Below are 6,548 nucleotides of genomic sequence, written 5' to 3'. Positions count from 1 at the left end.
CAATTGTTAGTTGGATATTTTCCAAGAGATTTTCGATCAATATTTGGACAAAGCATTTCTAGGAAGTATGGAAACTGAATCTGGAATATATTGCATATCTTGAGAATATTTTCGGTTTTGGAAATTCCTTGGTGTCCAAACTTCCATGGTCTATAAATATGAAAGTTTGCATTTCGAGGAAACTAATCCTCGTACAACAAGAACTATCTCAGTTGTGCTGCTACTACTGAAGCCGCCTATTCGAAGAGAAGAGTAACCTAATTAGACGAAATCTCTTACGACCGCTCAGTTTAAAGTCTTCTTTTGGATTGAGAAGCTCTATTAGTACTGCTGGTGGGAAACTAGATAATCGCGGTTTATCTTTTGTTTTCGATTGATTTGATTGACTAATGGTGGTTGAACTTTGATTGCACCTAGTTTGTTTATGCTTGAGAATCTTCTCTTCTGATATAAGATTCACTCAAACTAGATCGAAGTTTCGATGGAGATCTTTAGACTATTTTTATATCTAAAGACGTCTTGTGATAACCCATTGTTAACAGACTCCGTTCTGTGTGTGATTGATTAGAAGAGATCAAGTTGATTGTGTGCGGGTGTTTATTGAAGATCTAAGAAGATTTGAAGACAAAGAAGACTTTCAAGATTTCTGATTTGGGATTCATAATCTTTGGTGTGCACAATACCTGTTTCGGTAAAAGAGGATCCAACTATAATCGGTTTATCCTTGTGGTAGATTAGATTGATTAGTTGTGTATATCGGCATCAATACAATTCTTTATGATTAAAAGTATTGATTGCAAAATCTTAACAATTACTTTGGTAGTTGATAATAAGATAGATCTAAGAACCTGACGAAGGAGTTTATTGAGGTAAACAGAAGAGCCTTTGTCGAACTCATATCACTTGGTTGAAAAGAGTTGATATCAAACAAATTTGTTGTTCCTTTACTATTTGGAATACGAACCAAATGAATTGTTCCAAGTACATGGGAATACAGACGGAACTAGGTAAACTATAGGTTTAGTTGCTTGGTCTCAACTATACGAAGTTGGTTTGATTTTGTATAGCGGCTTAATCCTGAGAGTATTCAATTCTGGACAAGGTCCCGGGTTTTTTCTTCATTTGCGGTTTCCTCGTTAACAAAATCTTGTTGTGTCATTTACTTTTAGTTTCCGCAATTATAATTGTTGTTATTATAATTTAAAGTAAATTACACAAACGTTAATTCCTATTTACTTGATAAGTAATCCTATTGTGTTTGGCTAAGTCCGAACCTTTTATCAAGTAAACATACTTCGTTATTGTATTGTCTCGATCTCGTATCCATATACGATCACATGAAGTGTGAACCGATTTGTTGTATTGTCTCGACTCAGTCCATAGACAATCACTTTCGGATAAAGGACTTATAGGTGGAAAAGTTTTTGATTGAGGTATATTTGGGTACCCTCGTCTTTTCAGTAGATCTAAAGATATCTTGTGATAATCCACTGTTAATAGACTCAGTTCTGTGCGTGATTGATTACAATAGATTCAGTGATGTTGTGCAGGTTTAAATTGAAGATCACTGAAAATTTGAAGACGAAGAAGATTTCTTATTGGTTTCTCATATCTTTGTGTTGCACTAACCTTGATCGCCTGGGATCCATCTAGAATCGAATTTATTCAATTGATTAATTTTCTGAGATCGTCATTCAAAATATATCTCTTTGAGATTTATTTGGATTGAGTGTGAACTTAAAATCTGCTACTTCGGTAGTTGTTGGATAGATTGATCTAACCAGGCAAAGGAGTTTATTAGCTTAAACGGAAGAGCCTTTGCATATGACTTGAGGTATCTTTTTCTTAAAGAATCAATAGAAATGTTACCAAACAAATTTATTGTTTCTTTTCTGTTTGGAATATGATCCAAAAGAATCGTTCCAGTGCGTGCACTCATCGAAGTCGGAAGCGCAGGGATACTGAGGAAACTAAGTGAACTAGGTTTAGTTGCTTGGTCTCAACTATACGATGTTGGTTTAGATTTTCTATAGCGACTTAATTCTGAAAGTATTCAATTCTGGACTAGGTCCCGGGATTTTTCTGGATTTGCGGTTTCCTCGTTAACAAAATCTTGCTGTCATTTACTTTTACTTTCCGCAATTATAATTGTTGTTATTATAATTTAAAGTAAATTATACAAACTTTAACTCCTCTTTACTTGATAGTGATCCTATGGAGTTTGGTTAAGTCCGAACCTATTATCAAGTAATCACACTTTGGTAGTCGTATTGTCTCGATCTCGTATCCATAGAAATCACACAAAGTGTGAATACTGATTTGTAGTATTGTCTCGACTTTGTCCATAGACAATCACTTTCGGTAAGAGGACTTATATGTGGATAAATTAAAGATTATGGTGTATTTTGGTACCCTCGTCATTTCAGATGTCGACTTGGGAAGTTTCGTATTGATTGATTAATCACTTGAAAATAAGTGGAAGCTAGTGGTATGTGTAAGTTTATCATTATTGTCTTCCAAGAATGTTTCAATGATTGAATGAGAGTTTTATAACTAATACCAATATCTAGATATAGCACAGTATGCGTATATTGTAGGTGAACTATGATTACTGGTTCAAGTCTGGAACTCTTATTTGTAAACTGTGTTTGCAAACGGGTTTAACTGTCAAAGGTCCGGAACTGTGGTTCGCGTACTCTGTTTGCAAACACAGTGAATAGGTTCTAAAGTCAGTAATTATGACAATTCATACTCATGAACTCGGGTTCGTTTGCGAACTAAAGTCCTTGGAACTTTAATGAAATAAGGTATGCGAACTTTTTTTGCAAACCGTGGCATTATGTTCATGAATTGGTTCTTGTATAAGTACTTTGTATAACTCTGCGTGTTTGGAGAAAGTGCTAAATCATCAAGGATAAAAAAAAATGATTCTAAAAGTGAGGAAGGAATAATCCTAGGATATGTCTCAGATAGTCGCAAGTTCAAAGTACACAATCTTCGAACTAATGTCATGATCGAAATCAACAAATGTTATTGTTGATGACTTAAGCAATTTTCATATTACACACTCCTATTGAAATGCCTCCCATGGACACAATTGATAAATTCAAAACAAAAAAACACCAATATCAATAGAAGTTATACCAACGGTTACTAAACTTGATGTGACTAGTGATGAGGAAATAAATCCTGACAAGGGTGTTCCAGTGAACGAACCACTTCTCGAACAAAGTGGGTTCAAAAGGATCATACCAACAATATTATTGGGGGAACAAAATTCATTGCTAAAACGCGAGGTCAGCTTTAAAATATATGAAACTTCGCATGCTACCTATGAAAGTTAATCAAAAAAATATTGATGAAGCTATGAATGGCCCTGCATGGGTTAATGCTATGCATGATGAGTTAAATCAATTTAAGAGACAATATGTTTGGAACCTTATACCTTTCCCTACCAATATATAGGTACCAAATGTATATTCAATAACAAGTTAGATGAATTCAGAATGGTGGTTCGGAATAAAGCAAGACTTGTCGCTCAAGGATATTATCAGATTGAATGGATTGATTTTATAAAACCTTCACACTTATTGCACGCCTTGAGTCCATTGCTATTAGCTCATGCTTTTTTTCTCTCAATATTAAGCTTTATCAAATAGACATGAGATCCTTATTCTTAAATGAGTGTCTAAAAGAAGAAGTTTATGTTTCTCAACCTAAAGGATTTGAAAGTACAAAAAATCTCGATCATGTATTTAAGACCAATAAGGCATTATATGGATTACAACAAGCTCCTCCAGCCTGGTATGAAAAGCCAACAACGTATCTTCTTAGTAAGGGTTTCTCAAAAGATAGAGCTGATAAAACGGTGTTTATCAAATGAAATGGCAATAATGTCTTGGTTGCTTAGATTTATGTTGATGATATTATCTATGGCTCAACATCCAAGAAACTTGTTGAGGAATCCCAAACCTCTTTAGGTGAAGAGCTCGAAATGAGCAATGTTGGCGAATTAAGGTTCTTTGGGTCTACAAATATAACAACACAAGGATGAAATTTGCATATCTTAAGAGCAATATTCCAAGGATCTTTTCAAAAAAAAAATGGACTTGAGTAATCCACTCCAAAGATCACTCTCATGTCCATAACTGGGAAACCACAAAGAGATGAAAAAGGTGTCAAAGTGGATCTGAAACTCTACAAGTCCATTATTAGTGGCCTCTTGCATTTAACAACTAAAAGACCTGACATTGCTTTCAGTGTAGGTTGTTGTGAAATATTTTAAGAAGATCCCAAAGAATCTCATCTCGCATCTGTAAAAAGGATCATTTGATATGTTAAAATACTATTGGGTTTGGCATTTCTTACACCTTTGATACTAACATTGAGCTTACAGCTTATTCTGATGCATAATAGGCATGATGTGAAAAAGACATGATGAGTACATCAGGAGGATTTTGTATGTGGGACTAAATATTATCGCTTGGCATAACAAGTATCAAAACTCACAATCCTTATCAACATACGAAGCTGAATATCGCAGAAGGTTCATGTTGTACTCAACTCTTATGAATGAAACAAATGCTTATTTATTATAGAATAAACACTGGAACTATGAAGAATTTTATTCTAACTCGAGTGCGATTCGAACTACTGAGAATCCCGTTGAGCACTCAAGAACAAAGCATATTGACGTAAGATATCACTTTATCAGAGATATCTCTGTGAATGGTATTATCAAAATTGATTTTGTGCCTTCTGAACGATAATTGGCTGATATTCTCACAAATCATCAAGATAATTGAACGTTCCCGAACCTTCACCAGGATATTGGCGTTGTTCTAGTTTTTTTAGGAAATAAAGCTTGAGTTCCAGTAAAGAAATTGGCATCGTTCTTACCTTCCTTTACTATTGTGTTCAGCATTATTTGGTGGTTCCTTAATATTTATGTGATCCACATTTCAGACTCTTTATTATTCATAGGACTATAAATATCATCTATAAATGTTGATCCTTGCTCCAGAAAGATGTCTCATATGTTCAACTGGTAATGTGACCAATTGAACCCATAGGCATGGTTTTTAAAAGCGTACGCTTCACGCTTCGGAGCGTACATATCGCTTCAAATTTCAGCATTTCGCTTTAAACCGGTTATGTGAAGCGCATCTTTCATGAAGCGTACGCTTCACGCTTCGGAGCATACGCTTTGCTTCAAATTTCAGCATTTTGCTCCGAAACGGTTATATGAAGTGCGCTTTTTGACTTAGTCAACTCCTTTCCCGCCTAATTTTTAAAGCTTTTAAAAGAAAAATATGAATGTTTTAAGGAGGCATCAAACACCCCACCTCCCACTCGCCTGGAGAAGGTTGAATTGATGTGCACACGCTTTTTTTTTTATAATAATTAGACTTATATAAAATTTATATAGATATTATCTTCCTAATAAATTTATAATTACTAGTTACGACTAATTTATTTATAACAAACATCCGCTTCAAACATCAACCATGAAGCGACGCTTCAGTTTCGATATACGCATCGCTTCCTAAAAATGAAAAACGCTTCACGCTTTCAATACATTGCCCATAGGTATGATTGTTATCATATTTGTCCTCTTTGCACCATAATTAAGTCATAACTGACTCGGTGCTACCATATCACTATAGTGAGTCCAAAATGTAATGACTCGATGTGGGTATCAACAGTTCTTATGCTCTTTGTAATGATTTCCCCTTGTCTATTTGACTTCAAAGAAAGAGGCGAGAACAAAATCCATGTAAATTCTTACATTATAAGATAAGAAATATATATGTTAAGATTACCCTATTTTATCATCACGTTGGTATTTAAACTTAAAAGAAGTAATTGAGCTGAAGTTACAACGCAAAATATCATAAACATTATAAGGAACATCACTCACCTTAGTCTAACATGAGAACTTACTCATAAGAATCGTTTTCTTAAATGAATTTTGAGAATCACCACAATTTTCTGCATTGGTTATCCTATGATTAAGTATGCTACTTCTAGTAATGTCTTCGGAGTAACATGTTTCCTGATAATCTTCCATCTTTGGTAAAAAAACAAAAAAAAACAAACTAGTGTATAGAGTTAAGATCGGTTAAAAATCATTTTCTTTGAAAAGGTTTATGTATTATTCTCTTAAAAATGACATCAAATGAGGGAGAGTTCAATTTTTAAACTTGTACTTAATTGTTATATCTTTGTGGGGAGTGCAACTATGAATTGTAAAAGATGGCCGTAACTTTATCCCTCATTGAATACAAGAGATAAACATATGAATTTTCGGAATCATCTAAATAAAAGTTTGTATGTTATCTTTAGTCTCGATAACTCTTTTGTGTAGTTCACTACGATCCCTTGTTTTTCACCTTTGAACCTTTGTTGACAAAAATGGGGAGAATTATTTGGTAGTACTCTACTAAACATATGACTTTTGGGAGCATTATATAAGGGGGAGTAAATTACAAGTGTAGGTTTCACCTATTATGCAATAGAGATTAGTACGAACTAAGGAGGAGACCATA

This window comes from Papaver somniferum, chromosome 3 (assembly GCF_003573695.1).
Source record: "Papaver somniferum cultivar HN1 chromosome 3, ASM357369v1, whole genome shotgun sequence".
Classification (NCBI taxonomy): Eukaryota; Viridiplantae; Streptophyta; class Magnoliopsida; order Ranunculales; family Papaveraceae; genus Papaver; species Papaver somniferum.
Note: the sequence above shows the minus strand (reverse complement) of the source record.